This window comes from Eublepharis macularius, chromosome 7 (assembly GCF_028583425.1).
Source record: "Eublepharis macularius isolate TG4126 chromosome 7, MPM_Emac_v1.0, whole genome shotgun sequence".
Taxonomy (NCBI): domain Eukaryota; kingdom Metazoa; phylum Chordata; class Lepidosauria; order Squamata; family Eublepharidae; genus Eublepharis; species Eublepharis macularius.
The window spans coordinates 19,010,241-19,026,842 of record NC_072796.1 but is presented as its reverse complement, the minus strand read 5'-3'; positions in this window follow the sequence as shown (position 1 = coordinate 19,026,842).

Here is a 16,602-nt window from a genome sequence, read left to right as displayed (position 1 = left end):
GAAGTATAGTAAAACTATTAAAATATTTCTTTGTTGTGTTTTTCTTCCACAATAGAATGCTGCTGATTGCAAAGGTTCAAGGCAATAAAGGAACATTCAGGCACAATATAAAAAACTTGTTCACAAACAGGTTGAGTTGTTATTAGTTCACTTTGGGTTGGATCTAGGCTAGTTTTTTTCACAGGTGCAAGGGCTGTGCTCATGGAGTCTGAAATTCCTGCCTTCCTCTTCATAGGGAAACTCCTGTGGGAGGGGGAACGTGGGAAAATCACGTTCTTTCTGTGGAAGTTCTTGCACCCATGAAAACTCTAGTCAAGATCCAACCCGCTGATTAAATTTGTTTGTGCAGGGGTCGATCCAATGACTCCCTTCTTCTAGATGGGATAACCTGAAATGAATTTTCCTGCAAGGAGAACGGCATGGTCTTAATCAAACATGGTGAGCAGTTTATTTACTGACCTTATGGCAATGTCCAGACTTGCTATTTTTACCTCAGTTTATTTCTGTGTGTGCCTAAACTGGGAGTCGAGGGCCATTACTGGAGGAAAGTTTCATTTATTCCGAGTATTCTTCACAGTAGCTGTTCCTCGGTTGAGTCTGGCACCCTTCTTTGAAGTTGCTGCAAATCAGGAGGTACCCAAGCTGATAAAGACAGAATTTTAAACACACCGTCTCTCTTCCCCTTCCCTGCTCCAGACTGGAGCTGCAGCTTTAAACTACTTCAAAAAACTTCCCTCTGAGCAGATGGGAAAACACTGGCTGTGTGAAAATTTCCTTTATATATATTTCTTTTCCTTCTCTCCAAAGGTTTAAAGAGGGCTTACTGCTGCTATTGGCATCTAGCACAACTCAGAGTAGAAATAAAATGAAAGCTCCTGTTGACTGAAAAGTATGCTCTGGACATTTTTTTCAATTAAATTGAGGAAGTAAAGCCATAATAGAAATGGGGTCTAAGCGATTGATTGCTTTTGATGCCTCCTTTTTATTAGCATTCTGGTAGTCTGAACATAGAGGGGACTGAGAGACCACCCTGAAGGGAAAGCCTACTGATACTACCACTGCTGTTAGTGCTATGCTTCTGGACGCTGGTGGTAATAATATAGGATCAGCAACAAAAGTACTACATAAGCAAAGGTACAATGAAATTAACCCTCATCCCCAATACTTTGTAATATGTACTGGGCTATAAAGGGCTGGTGAAATTTCTCAGCCTGGGAGCATGGTGGTATGGTAAAAAAAGAACAATCCTTGACACTATGTTCTATTCCTTGGCTCAATCATCAACCGAAAGGGAGACTGCAGCCAAGAAATCAGAAGAAAATTGAGACTTGGAAGAGCAGCCATAAGGGAGCTAGAAAAGATCCTTAAAGATGAGGATGTCTCTCTGGGGACCAAGATCAAGATAATCCAAACTATGGTATTCTCCATGACTATGTATGGATGTGAAAATCGGACAATGAGGAAAGCTGACAGGAAGAAAATTGATTTATTTGAAATGTGGTGCTGAAGGATATCATGGACAGCCAAAAAGACAAGTGGGTTCTAGATCAAAGCAAGTCTGAATTCTCCATAGAAACTAAAATGACAAAACTGAGGCTATCATTCTTTGGCCACATCATGAGAATAAAAAATTCTTTGGAAAAGTCAATAATGCTAGGAAAAGTGGAAGGCAGTAGGAAAAGAGGAAGACCTAAAATGATATGGCCGACTTAATAAAAAAAAGCCACATCCTCCAATTTACTGGATCTGAGCAAGTCTGTTAATAATAGGACATTTTGGAGGTCTTTCATTCATAGCATCACCATAGGTTGGAGGTGACTTGATGGCACATAACACACACATGTAGCACCAAACATCATGTCACCATCTAACATGTGGTAAGTGTATTGTTTAGATCAGGTCCAAGATATCAGGAATCGAAGTCATCTGTTTTGAATTTTTTTTAAAAAAAATCTGTCATATGTACCCTGACTTGTTTCATTCTTTTCCTTCCTACTTTGTAATAAGTGTTCCCATTAGCCCTGTCTCTTTTGGAAATTTGCATTGATGTATCCACTGAGGTCTCAAATATTTTCTCTTTCCCTTCCGAACTCCCCAATTCTCTTTTTTTATCTGTCATGGGCATTACTGCAGGGTTCCTTTTCTACCATGTCTTTGCTGCCTCAGATGACAACAGTGGAATCCAATTTGCATGAACCCCTTTTGAGATCTGCTTATAAACATGACAGTGTGCCTAGGCCCTGTCACAGGTAGCTTATTAGCACTAGTCCCCATTAACTTGACAAACTGGCAGAAGAATGTGCACATACCAGAGACGACACAAGGACAGAGTGGCAGGCCTTTGTTCCTTTGACAGGCCATCAACAATGGCCTTGTTTGAAAAGGGAAGAGTAATCCAGCTGAAAAAGGCGGGAGACAGGATGAAGCAGAAGCTGAGGTAAATGCTCCAGAGATATTTACAAAGGTGGAGGAAGGCTTGTCTTTAATCAACCTCGAGATGTGATTTCAGGAAAGCAGAGGTATAATTCCCTCACAGAGAATTTATTGTGTGGTCAAAAGGAAATCTGGATTAGAATTGTTATGGGGAGGGAGATTTCTGTTTCCAAAGTTTGCTTCTTTAGATGCAGTTATTCATTTCTCTTTTTGGCTTTTTTATTTTGCCACTCAGAACATTATCAGGTTGCCACCAGTGTGCGGTCAGTGAGAGGTATGCATGTTTTGACTGAAGGCAGGTCCAGATATCTCATGTGAAGTGCGCACTTCTCTCACTAGTGTGAGACAGGTAGTCCCTGGCAGCCCTGTAAAGGGAGGGCACCACAGCCCAACTCAACGTGGTTTGAGCAGGGAATGTGTATCAGGGGCAGACCTCTTGGAGCAGCTTGCAGAACCCAATATTCTTGACTATGGAAAAGGGATGACTATCTAGACTGATCATCTTGAAGTGAGTGACCTTCTTCGCTGCCTTCTGGATCCCACCCCCCGTCATGCTAGTGCCACCCCCAGCATCTCTGTCAGAGATGCTTGTTGTCCTGTCCCTAAAGGACACCTGGTACAGAAAGTTCCCGAGGTGGTTGTGGAACAAGCCCCCTCTCGGGTTGCTTGCAGTCACGTGGCCCCAGCCTCTTTCTCTTCCCGAAGAAGCACTGCCTGATGGGGCTTCTTCAAGTGGTTGCTGAGTCTGGTAGTTGAGAGATGAAACACGGTGTTTTTCCTTGACTGATCTGGGCCCTGCACAGCTGGAACCCTGCATATTGGGGATCATCCATCCTCTGGAAGTGTTTCTATCATCACATTTGCTAGCAGCTGCAGACACCCCAGGAGCCACCTCTTGTGAGGAGCTTGGGGGCAGGCACACTGTTTCAGGGAGGGGGCAGAAGGAGATGCCCACAGGAGATGCAGCTGAGATGGCAGCATCTTCGGGAGGGGGGGCACTTCCTCCTCCTCTTGAGTCACCTCCAGCGTGTCTTCCAGCGTCTCTTTGGAAGGCCTCCTGCTGGATTCTGAAAGATTCAGAGAAGAGCTGTTGCTGATTCTCTCCTCTAGTTCCTCTAGCATCCTCTGGGTCCCTGGGATGAGTTCAAGCACTGGAAGACTCACCGCTCTCAGCTGCTGCAATTCCACCCCCAAAGACACCTCATGGTGCTCCTCCTCCTGCTGCTGAGGCACCACAGTTGAAAGAGGGGGGACCTCAGCAGCAGGCCCCTCCCCAGTGCCAGCACCTACTTGCTCTTCTGTGGTCAGGGCTCCTGCAGCAGCCTTAGCGAAGAGGGCCCTTGTGAGGTCTCTTCTTTGCCCTCACATCTCCCAAGCTGGAGTCTGAGGTAGTGGAAAGCAGCTGTGGGGTGGGCCTCCACATATGAGGGGGGGGGGAGCTCTAGCTTCCCTTCCCTTTGCCCTGCTACTCTTCTGCCTCTCCTTTCCTCAGGACTCCTCTCCTATTGCCTATTCTGTCCTCCATCTTAGTACTACTTCCACAAAGTAGGCCTAGGTGAAGTGGACTAAATTTAGTAACACAGCTCTATTCCACATTTTTTCCCCAACTCCCCTCCATTTTTTTGGGTTATAATACCTAGCCAAAACTCAGAAGTTTTTTTTTTTTTAAATTGGGGTCTGACTTCCTGTGCTAAAAGTTGGCTAATTGTTATGGCTCTACATGGAGATGGAAACATGAACTCTTTTTAAAAAGGCTTATTTCGTTAATGTTGTTATGATTTCTAACTACAATAGCAAATAAGCTTAATTCTTCTTTAAGAATCAAGCAACTCCCTTCTTGAAACCCAGAAGATGACAGGTCAGCCTACAAACACTGTTTTTCTAAACCACCTGACCTGGTTTCATTGAAGCCAAGAGCAAGGTCAGTAGCCTAATTTTTTTTTAACAGTTCAACTATGCTTCTGCCTTTCTTTTTTTAAAACAACTTCTTAATTGCCCACCACAAGCCTCTTTGGGGGGACACTGTTCTCTAAGTTGAAAATTAATTTGTGTTTTTAAAAGTCCTACGCTTTCACCTATGTTAAACCTTATTGCCACCCTAGTCGGAATAATGAGACAGACACAAGGCTTCGAACTAAAGGGCCACTTTATTAAACATAACATCAACCATTAATATGGCAAGGGCCAACTAGCGGTACAGGTCAAGCCACGGGGTCACCCTGGACCTCCACCTTGACCTGTCTGGGCGAGCCCCGAAGCCCCGGGTGTGAGCCATCCATGTGTATGGCTGGGACCTGGCCAGCCAGGCAAATCTGAGTCCCCTCTTTCAAGCTCCTAATGCCTCAGCCATACAGCAGTGAGGGAAGGACTTTCACATGGGGTTACCCCAGGCAGTCCACCTATGCAGCTGGCAGCCGTCACAAGCAGTACCAGCTGCTTCTGGCAGACACCATTTCCCCACCAATGGGGAAACATCAAGGGTGCTCACCGGCCTGCTCCCTATCCCCAAACTCTATCCTGGCACTGCCAGGGCCAAGCCTCTGCTTAGGCCCTAGTGCCTCACAGGTGGCCTAGAGCCAACCTCAGCCCATGCCGTAGGTCATTGAGGAAGATGTCTTTGCCTTTAGTGGCCAGGTGAACCCCCATTACCTTGGTCGAGGTTGGCAAATTCAGCCTAGTATGTAGGGGTGTGGCAAATAAATGCCCAGACCCTCCCCCAAAGCTTTCTCTATGGCTCTGTTAGCCTTTCACCTAGCCCTCTCAGGGGCTAACGACTCCCAGGCTTCCCGCCGCACTGAAGCGGCAGCATTGTGGACCAATCATCAACACACCAGGCCACTACTTGCCTATGCACTGCACGTCTGTGTGAGACTGTAACGAAAGGGCCATGCCCTGCAGCCAAGGTCATGCCCAGTGAGCCAAGGTCATTACCACTCAGTGAATGATCAGAATGTGAGATGGAGGACCGCACCTCCCCTCAAACCATCAGGCCACTACTTGCCTGGGTGCTGCAAACCTGTGTTTGCCTGTAAGGAAAGGGCCATGCCCTGTGAGCCAAGGTCATACCACCCAAGTGAATGACCCAAACATGAAATGGAGGCCGCTCCTCCCCTCCAGCTCACGAGGCCACCATGCTTATTTGTGCAAATCTGCGTGAGCCTATGCTGGAACAGCCATGCCCTGCAGATTACTGCCCAAGTGAATGACTTGTATGTGAGGCGGAGGACTGCTCCTCCCCTTGAGCACACTGGGCCACCTTGCCTATGCGTGCACATCTGTGGGGCCTGTAACGGAAGTGCCGTGCCCTTGGGAAGCCCAGCTCATTACCCCCAGGTGAATGACCAGGAGTGAGGCAAAGGACCCCACATCCCATCAAACAGACGTAGCAGCTCGGCCATCACTTTCCCCATGGCTAATGCAGAGTCAACCAGCCCCTTATTTAAGGGCTTGGGTCATCACTGCACTATAATGCTCAGGATCTAACTCTCATGCCCACCATTAATGTCTTGCGACCCCGGAAACTGCCCGGGCTTTCATCTAACTGGGAGGTTTACGGGTGAAACTAAATGCGCCTAAGCTGCCTGATGGCTGCCACTGGATATGAGGCAAGCCCCTTAACAGTCCACTCCCCCATAACTGTGGGAGAGATCCACCAGCTCAGCCATAACTCCTACAGATCAACTGGTACCCCAGCCTAGAGACTCCTGGCCACTTGGTCATAGGTTCACCACATGCTGGGGGTGATGCCATCCGGTTGCCAAGCAACAATAGCCCTCCCTGGAGGCATAGCTCAGAGGAAATCCGAGGGACAAGCTGCACCATTCCATCTGCAGGCAAGACTGGGCGCTGCCTTAAAACATAAATGCCAGGACCAGTCTCCAGAACCCTCCAGGACCCATCTCAAAATCCTATGCCACTTCGATGAAAGAGGGTTAGGTGCAGCAAACCACTGCTTAATTGTCCACATGAGGGGTTATCAAGTTCCCTCCCTCACAATCCAGCTGCCATGAGGACTGGAAAATTCCAGTCATATATGGTTTATAGTAAGACTCCTGTACTGACTGGTCAATGGGCCACTGCTCAGCCCACCAGTGCTCCTGAACTAAACCCAGAAGTCATTGGGCCCCAAGGCAGCAGAAACTCCAAGGACACTTCCAGGTGCCAACCCCCTGGAGACAAGGCTCAGTGCCCCACCAGCTGCTAGAGCTCCCATAAAGAAGGCCAGCTAGCAGCCGATTGGCCCAGGTGCAGTAAACTTTCTTAAATCTCATTTATTTGTCCCCTCCTCAGGTCCACCTCATCTTTCTCCTCCACTTCCTGAAGAGGAAAGTTAGCCCCCACCATGCTGCTCCCTTTATGACTGTCCCTTTAGGACTGAGTCAAGTAACAACCCAGTGGCCAAACAGCAAAATCCAAAGGCAAGACCCAGGACAATACAACCCAGGAGCCTAAATATGGGAGTCGAGAGACTGTCGCCTGAACCCCTGGAGCCCCCACAGCCAGGCACTAGAGACCAGTGGACTTACCTACCTTGTCAGTCAGGTCCACTGTCACCTCGACATGACTGGATTACAGCAGCCTAGGCCAGATCCGATACCGGCTGTCAATTGTGCTAATCTGGTAGAAAGATCAGATCACATCTTAGACTTCGATGCCCTGAGTGACAGTTTTGCCTATTTCAGCAGATGCAATAACACAGCATGCCATTAGGTGGCGGGAGTGACAAAACTTAAAAAACAGCTCTTTAGGCCCACAAAGGTAGCAAACTGGGCAGGGAAAAGAGGGAGGGATTTAACCAGTCACACCACCCTGGGACTGTATATCCTTGCTAACCTTGTAGAAATAATGTGTGCAGCAAACCACCCTTCAGATGACTGCAAGGCCCCCCACCTGAGCCTCAGCTAGGCCTTCACTGCTGCTGCTGCTGTAAGTACTTTCTCCAAATAAAGTTAAAACAGTGAGGGAGGCTCAGATAGACTGGAGGCCTGCAGGGGCTGGGCCTAACCCTGATTCAGTCCTCCTGACTGAGAGATACTGATAGCAGTATTTCTCTTCTTCCCTTGGCCACTTCATCATCCTCAAAGGAAGAGTCTGCAGAGCCGCTTTGCAGGAGGCCTATTCGCTGGCTGCTTGCCCTTAGCAGGGCTACTACCCTTTCTGGGTGGCATGATGGAAACATACAGTAATGTAATGTAAAATGATGGCTTTTAGAGCTTCAAAGCCCAATAGAAACACAGCACCCCCAAAATGGCAGCCCAAACACTGCGTAGGCCACAGAGTCCTCTATAAAATGGCCGCTAGTGCAAGGAGGCTAAGCAGGCCACTGTGAGACACACTCAAAATGGTCACTTGCAGCACAGGATAAGCTTCAAAAAGCCCACAAAAATGGCCATTACTGCCAGTAAGCAGGAGGCAAATCAGGCTACACAAAGCCCAACCTCAAAATGGCCACCCCTGGTTCTGTGCATATTGCAGATGCCTTCACAACATGGCTGCCATTGCCAGGAAGCTAAGCAGACCACTGGGTGCCACTCTCAAAATGGCCCCTGGGCAAAAGCTGGGGTCAGGAACAAAGGAAAAGCCAAGAAATAACCCAGCTGCAGGTTGGTGCAAGCCTGAGCAAGACTCAAGATGTGTGTACCTACAACCAGGGCCAGGTGATGCTCCCACCTCTGGCCCAGGCAATGACACTGGCCTTCAGGTCAGGGCCAAGAGGATGGGGCTAGGGTTGCCAGCCTCCAGGTGGTGGCTGGAGATCTCTTGGAATTACAACTGATCTCCAGGCCATAGAGATCAGTTCCCCTGGAGAAAATGGCTGCTTTGGAGTGTGGACTCCACAGCATTATACCCTGCTGTGGTCCTTCCCTTCCCCAAATCCTGTCATCTCCATGCTCCACCCCTCAAATCTCCAGGAATTTCCCAACCTGGAGCTGGCAACCTTAGATGGGGCTGGCTGAGTTAATGGGTGGAAGGAGGATAAAAGAGGGCTTTCAAAATCACACTGAGAGAGGAAAATGGAGTGGCTGGCATAGCATGCTGAGGGGCCAAGACTCCCAGAAAGACACTGCAGAGGACAAGGGTGCTGCACCCCTCCACCTGCCATGCACTTCTGTTCTGAGGCCTGAGGAAGGCTGGGCCATTGTGGCAACATGGCCGGAAGCTCGGAAACAGCTTCTGTTGAGGGGGCACCCTATAGCTGTCTTTCCTGAGTAAACCCATATAATTTAGGTCTATCTGGGAATACATAGTTTGGCATACCTGATGCCAAAAGTTACTGGAATAATGCCAGTAAAATGTTATTTGGGTATATAGTCGGCCCGGGAATACAGAATCACATATGCCTACTTCAAGTTCCTCAAAAGAGGAAAAGAAATGGATTCTTGGATTTCAGGGTGGATTTTTGTAAACATTTCTCTTATGCTAATCCTGATAATTCTAAAGACAGTTTTGGGGAGGGAAAAGGCCTTGTATGGAGCTGAGAATGACTGTGCAATGATGCAAGTCTTTAGAGCGGGAAAACCGTTGTTTGTAGCCTGAGGGAATAAACTACACATTACAAGCAAATGTCCTGTTTTTTTTAAAAAAGTTAAAAGTGGCTTTGGAAGGCTTGAGTTTTGAGAAAAAGAACAGTAAGGAGAGGGGCCGTTTAATCTTCAAGCCTAAGCATGTATATGTTGCCCTGGGTAGGGGTCAGGAAGGAGAGCAACTGGAAGGGGCATAAGAAAGGTGGTGAGGAAAAAAGTTAAACAGCTCTTTCATTCCCACGCTTATTATCTCTACCTCCCACATTCCGCCCCCCTTTTTTGAAAGCAGAGTTTCAATAAACACTTCTCAATTCGTAATTTTCTCATGAGATGGTGGTGAAATCTGGCCTCTGAAGTCTTGTTTATTTACCTTTGTAAGAAATTCAAACACATTAAATAATGCTTTTAATTTTTTGGGGTCCGTACTTTTGATGGATGAGATGCAGCCCTATATAAATACAGTAGGATTATCATGGCATATGCTAAACTATGGATTTTTTTTCTGGGAAAAGAGGCGATGGAACTCAGTGGGTTGCCCTCAGAGAAAATGGTCACATGGCTGGTGGCCCCACCCCCTGATCTCCAGCCAGAGAGGAGTTTAGATTGCCCTCTGTGCTGCTGGAGCGGCGCGGAGGGCAATCTCAACTCCCCTCTGTCTGGAGATCAGGGGGCGGGGCCACTAGCCATGTGACCATTTTCAAGAGGTTCCAGAATTCCGTTCCACTGCGTTTCAGCTGAAAAAGAGCCCTGTGCTAAACTATAAGGGGAATTGCATGATCTAGTCAGTGGACATAGAAAAGCATTACATCATCTTTGGGTGTGGATAGGGGGAGTTGGATAAGACTTTTAAAAAAGGAAAGTCTGCTGTGAAAACTGCTGCTTCCACTTGCAAGGTTTCAGCCTTTCATCAGCTGAGAACCGAAATCCCCCTAAGGTAACGGAGCTTTTGTTTTAAGGTCCGTAAAAGCATGGCTTCCAAGTTTAAAAAGCAAAAGGTTTCTAGGGAAGAAAATCTCCAGGGTGAGCATTCTTGAAGCAATCTCTGCATGAAATATAGAGCGGCTGATTGGCTTGTTCTAAGTCTGGAATCCTCCACTGATTTGCAAGCTGTGGCTTTCTTGGAAAGGTGATTCTGGACTTCTCAAAACACCATCCAAGCTTACCTCAGAGTGTCCAGTCTTTTCCTCCCCTATTCATTTAAGAAAAGGTCTGTAAGACTGCAACCAGGTTAGGAGGGAAAGCAGAAGAACGTTCAGAATTGACAGTTAAAATTCTTGGTGTTTGCTTTGATCAGCATCCAAGAACCTTCATTTGAGAAAGAAAATACTTTTATCATGTGAGGGCCACCCCCCCCCCCTTTTTAACAGTTCAAGACTTCTTAGAACTAAAGACTATTCCAGGTTCATGAGATCTGAGGTAATTTCACGTTTTATCTAGATCACCTATTTTTTTTCTTACCTCTGTCATTAACTGAACCCAATAATGCCCCACCCATCTCTTCTAATGTCTCAGAATCTCACTTTTCTGTAACAACTGGTTTTCACCTTCTCCTAAGTACCATCACATAAATGTCTTTATATTAAATTCTCCCCATATCACACACTCATAAGCTATATTTAATAATAATAATATAATAATAACAATAACATTCAATGTATATACTGCTCTTCAGGGCAACTTAACTCAGAGCGGTTTGCAAAGTTTATTACTAATATCCTCTCAACAATCACCCTGTGAGGTGGGTGGGGCTGAGAGAGCTCCAGAGAGCTGTGACTGACCCAAGGTCACCCAGCTGGCTTCAAGCGGAGGAGTGGGGAATCTGGTTATCCAGATTAGAGTCTCATCACTCTTAACCGCTACACCAAACTGGCTCTCACCTCTTAACTGATTTACCTCTTAATTGATATTGCCTCTGCCTGGCAACCCAGAAGATATCTTTCAGTTCACTCCTAGCTCAAGGGCTCTGTCCTGATTCGCAACTGAAGCTATAAGGCCTTGAAGCATCCTTTATATGTCTCTGTCCCCATGGAGACCAGGCCTTCAACACTGTGTGACACAATAAACAGAAAGCTCCAAACTGGTTGCTGGATTGACAGTTGATGGAAAGGGTTCTTGAAAATATTACAAGAGCTTCATTTGGGGGAGATACACTGTTAATAGGATTATCTTCAAAAACAAGACAGTGACTTTCCTAATCTGAAGTGGTGGCCAATCTTTATTTAGTTGGTCAGAGATACGAACTAGCATCAGATTTTATCAAAGTATTCCAGGAAGGAAAAAAGGTATGCATTTGGGTTTATGAACTATCCTCTTAATAGTTCAGTTCATTAGGGAAAGAAGCTCATTTTCAGCTTTATGTAGTACCTGGTTGATATTTGATGTAAATTAAATATTTTGTTTTAAAATTTGATTCAGAATAATCCACAAAGTTTGACGACACAGTTGATGTTCATTTGGTTAAGGCAGACAATGGTTAAATTACAATATATTCTGCTTTTTTGCTTTCTATACAATTACTGTTTAGCATTACCTCTTTAATTTAAAATAAATATTCAACTTTTTAATAACAGTTTGTCAAGATATTAAAATAATCCAGAATGGCATTGTTGTCATCAAATCGTTTTATAGACCCTAAAATGTGTTGCTTGTGCTGGGTTTGGTTTCCTGCTTTTTTATTTTGTTCATTTATTATATTTCTCTTGTTTATATTGTTCATTTAAATTGGCAGCTTTTATGAGCTGCTTTGAGTCCCTATCAGGGAGAAAAGCTAAGTACTATATTGCCTAAGTATATAAATAGAACTGTTATTTCTAACCCAGATCGCTTGAGGCCTCTTACCTAAATAAAATCATGGAGGAATGTGGTGTAGTATAGTGGTTAGAGTGTCCGTTTACGGTCTGGAAGACCCACGTTCAAACCCCCAATCTGCCATGGAAGCTTGCTGGGTGATAAACATTAGCTTGTAGCAGTAATGGTAGTGAGCCCTAGAAGTATGTGTTCCTCTCTGCTGGGGTATTTTGAATTCAGAGCATGCTTAAGAGGCTATCTACAGTCACTTTATTTCCCACACCACCCTCAACAGACATGCTGAAGAAGGGCTGGGGAATACTGGTGTGAAAAAGACTTGAGATCCCCATGTTACCAATATGGTGTGGATAATACTATCCATAATGGAGACTGTGTGTTAGCAACTACACTTACCAAGTTTGGGCCTGTCACTGGTAAGGGTGCATTTGTTAGCAATGTATTTTCTTGAAATATCTTATGTCCCACTCCTGAATTTCCAGCTTTGGTTTAAAAAGATATATCTAGCCTTTTTTGTTAAATAGATATAAGGGGGGATATGCAAGCAGTTTTGGTTCCAATTGCTGACAAAGAATGAGAAATGAGAAACTGCAAACCAGTAAATTAACCCCTTACTAAGATTCATTATCCTGCTCTGTCGCCTCATCTTGGCCCATTGCTTCTTTTTTGTTTGTTTCTCTACTTTTTGAGGTCCAAATCAGTAAGGGAGAATTTTAAGCAGAAAAAAAGTAGTATAAAATCATTTAATACTATTTTGGAGTTGCCTTTTCTGTTATCAGTGGGAAATTTACCTCAGGACGGAGTAGATGGGGCCATGGGAAGAGGGCAGCAGCAGACAAATGAGTGCCCAGTTTCACTTAGCCTGGCATCTGGTTTTACTCATTTAACGGCAAACTACCTTGTTGTAGCTTACCCGTGTAAATGAATGTACGCCTCGGAGCATTTTTACTCACATAACCAATTTTCCTGTCTTCAACCCACTTCACCCCCAAATCTGAGATTAGGGCTAAAGGACTGAAGAGGCATAACATCCAGGCAAGTTTAAACTCCACCTTTCACAACAGAAAAAGAAGTACTTTGTTAAAGAAGGCCAAAGGGCTGAGGGGGTCATAAGACCGAGGCAATCTTAAGCCCTTTCCAATGATACACAGTAACTCAGGAGCCACCTGTGGCTCTTTTTAGTACTGTTACCTGATGTGACACCTACCCCATGTTCAAGGAAAATGGGCAAAGCCACTAACTGGTGGAGCTTTATTTATTATTTTTATTTATTTTATCGTATTTATATTCCGCCCTCCCCGCAAGCAGGCTCAGGGCGGCTTGTGGTTGGCAGGTATCCTACCTTGAAACAGCTGCTGCTTGAGAGTCTAGAGGACAGGTAAGCTTGAAGGCCAACCTGAGCTGTGGGTTTGTGCCAGGGGAGGGCAGTAAAATCCTCTTTGACAATTCTTCACCCTTCTCTACAGCTTTCATGCTCTCACCATCCCAGTGGCTGCTGGGAATAGAGCAAGCTGGCCATGGTGGTGTAGTGGGAATGGCTTTACTCTCTCCTCTCAATGGCCAGCTTGTTCTCCTCTGTGCACTTTTGAAATCTTTCTCTTTCTCCCTCTCCCACCAGACCTGCCTTTTCTCATGTCAAGAAGAGAGCAAGAAGAGAGGAGAACCCTTCTGGTCACTCTAGATACACAAGGGTGGCCTGAGAGCGGGACCACAAGTGACGCCTGACACAGGTTGGACACTTGTCAGCTTCCCTCAAGTTTTGATGGGAAATGTAGGCAGCTTGGCGGAATGTTGGACAAGTGACAGTTGAAAAGTCCATTGGACAGCAGTCGGAGAGCCAAGCTGCAAGACCAGGATGCCTACATTTCCCATCAAAACTTGAGGGAAGCTGACAAGTGTCCAACCTGTGTCAGGCATCACTTGTGGTCCCGCTCTGAGATTCAACAGTGCTGCAGAGTGACTGCCCTACATGCTTAGAGGTACTCTAGTAAATAAAAAACTTAAAGTCACAGCTATATATTTAATATTAGTTATATCTTGTTGTGTGTGTGTGTGTGTGTGTGTGTGTTTGGTAGGTTGATGCACAGGATATACAGTCATCATGTGGCTTATGGTAATTGTGAATGTGGCTCTCTGCAAGCCACGGAGTGCATATCACTGCCCTATCATCGTTCACTATAAAGAAATCAAGTAATCTGGGAGGATCTAAATGAAGATCTAAAGAAATTTGTGCCAATCAATAATCAAGAGAGCCAGTTTGGTGTAGTGGTTAAGAGCGCGGTACTCTAATTTGGAGAGCCGGGTTTGATTCCCCACTCCTCCATGTTAAGCCAGCTGGGTGACCTTGGCCTAGTCATGGCTCTCTGGAGCTCTCTCAGCCCCACCCACCTCACAGGGTGTTTGTTGTGGGATAATTATAACATACTTTGTAAATGGCTCTGAGTGGGCATTAAGTTGCCTGGAAGGGTGGTATATAAATCGAATGTTAGTATTATTATTATTTTCTGAATCCTGAGGGGGCAGCAACTCTGCACATGTGCAGAGTACTCTCCCTTCAGTACACAGTAACCCTCCCTGGTTTGAGGAACCTATTCTAGGGGGGAGGAAGTGATTTATAAGCATGCATATCTTGGGAATATCCCATTCTAGCAATTAAAATATTAATTGCTATCTAGGCCCTCAATGACATCTATGGTTGCCAGGTCCCCTTATCCTCCCGGTGGGAGGGGAGTGACCTGGCACTCACCTTAGTTTCCTCTTTGCATGAGCATGAAACATGCACACACTTGAGGGAAGTGACATAATCGTGTAGGTCCAGGAGTGCATGTGCGCACTTTGCAGCAGACCAATTTGGGGCCCAAATTGGCCTGATGCAAAGCACCAGAGCACTCTCGGGGCAGCATGGCGACATCACTCCTGGCAGTGACGTTATTGCACCATTTCAGGAGTGTTCCCAGGAGGCTTGTCCCCCCACCTTCCCCCCGCCCCCCGCCGGCCAGGTGGGTATTGGCAGGGGCAGAGGATGGGAGGGGGATTCCCTCTCGGAGGAACGGCACCCCTAGTAACAACCATCAGTACCACAAATGAATTGAAATCATGATTTTCAGAATTGTGGCTTTCCATTTAATTGACGTTTACAGAACGGCAGTCTATGGGAGGGAGAACATGCGGTTGGGAGGGGAGTGCAGGCGTCAGGCTCTTGCTGGACGCACCCCTTCCCCTCCGCTGGGTGTGTGTGTGTGTGGGGGGGGGGGGTTCCTGTAAACTTCAATTAAATGAAGAGCCAAGCTGTAAGATCAGGACGCCTACATTTCCCATCAAAACTTGAGGTAAACTGACAAGTGTCCAACCTGTGGACACTTGTAGCTTGGCTCTGAGAGGCCTAGGGTTGCTAGTTTCAGGTTGGGAAATTCTGAGGAGATTTTGGTGATGGAGTCTGGAGAGGGGTGCGGTGGGAAGGGACCTCAGCAGGGTATAATGCCATAGAGCCCACCACCCAAAGCAGCCATTTTCTTCAGGGGAACTGATCTCTATGGCCTGGAGGTCCGTTGTAATTCCAGGAGATCTCCAGCCACCACCCTGATTTGGGCTGGAAAAGAAAGAAGGTGGGTTTGGAATGCAATAAACAGAAGTCTTTGAAAAGAGGCCTCAAGATGGGGGAGAAGAATTGCCTCTATGTGAAGATCAAGTAAGCAGGTTGTTGGGGAGGAGCATAAACATCCTGAAAAGCCTTAGCTGTTCTTGGAATCTCCCAGAAGCAAAGGGGACATTGAACTGGACAGTTTTTCATCTTTGAGACTAATTTCTCTGCTTAGAAGTGCTGGACTTCTGCATTGGTAAATAGTTCCTCTTTGATAAATTACATTTTTTTGAAAACATTGAGCACATCACTCCTGTTTTCCTCTGACCTGCAAAAAAAGAAACATCTAATGCTCAAGTGAATTCCTCTTTGATCGTTTATATGTTTGTGCATGTGAAATATTCTTACGTAAGGAAGAACATATTCCACTCAAGAGGAAATGCAAGAGGAAAAAGTATTTTTAGATACTCCTCTCTTGGTCCCCTTGGGCTTTAACTCACTGTGACATTTATAGAGCAATCCTATGGTGTTTTACTCCAGTCTAAGCCCATTGAAGTCAGTGGATTTAGACTGGAGTAACTCTTCATAAGATTTCCATGTTAGAATGGCTGGAAGGAAATAAAGATGAATGGCAAAACTGAAAAGACAAATACCTAAGCCGAATTACTCCCCACCATTCTTCCTATTTTTGCTGTTTTCGCCTAGTACATCTGCTTTTAGCACAATAAACTGGAGTTCCTACTAGAATAGAAATATTGGATGAGACCACAGTCCAGCTCTAGCATGGTTTTTCTAGCTGTGGCTGGCCTGATGTCCTTGGGAAGCTCCAGTCCCAAGCAGGGTGGAAACTTACCGCATATTCCCTTTGTCCCCAACATCAATCAAGCAAATGTGTAATGTTTTGAAAGATGGAGGATCTGTTTATCTGTTAAAAGTACAAACTACTCCATGCTGTATTCATGAGGACTGTTTGAATGTGAAGAACTTCAGGTTCTTCTACCCTTGACTCCGGTTGCTAGCTTCATCCAGTGAATAAAAATGAAATTGGTTCACGGTTCCCTAGGGGTTGCGACAGTCTCCCAAGAATACTAGATCTTACATATGTTTCAGAGGGCTGTTGCTTCATAATTCAGCAAAGGCCTTGAAATAAAGAACAGAAGTCTGCTTATCTGTGTTTCCATAGAGGGGACAATATGCACAATTCTTTAGCTTAAGCCCATTTAAATTGATTTATTGGCAATTCCATTTACCTTCTTCAAC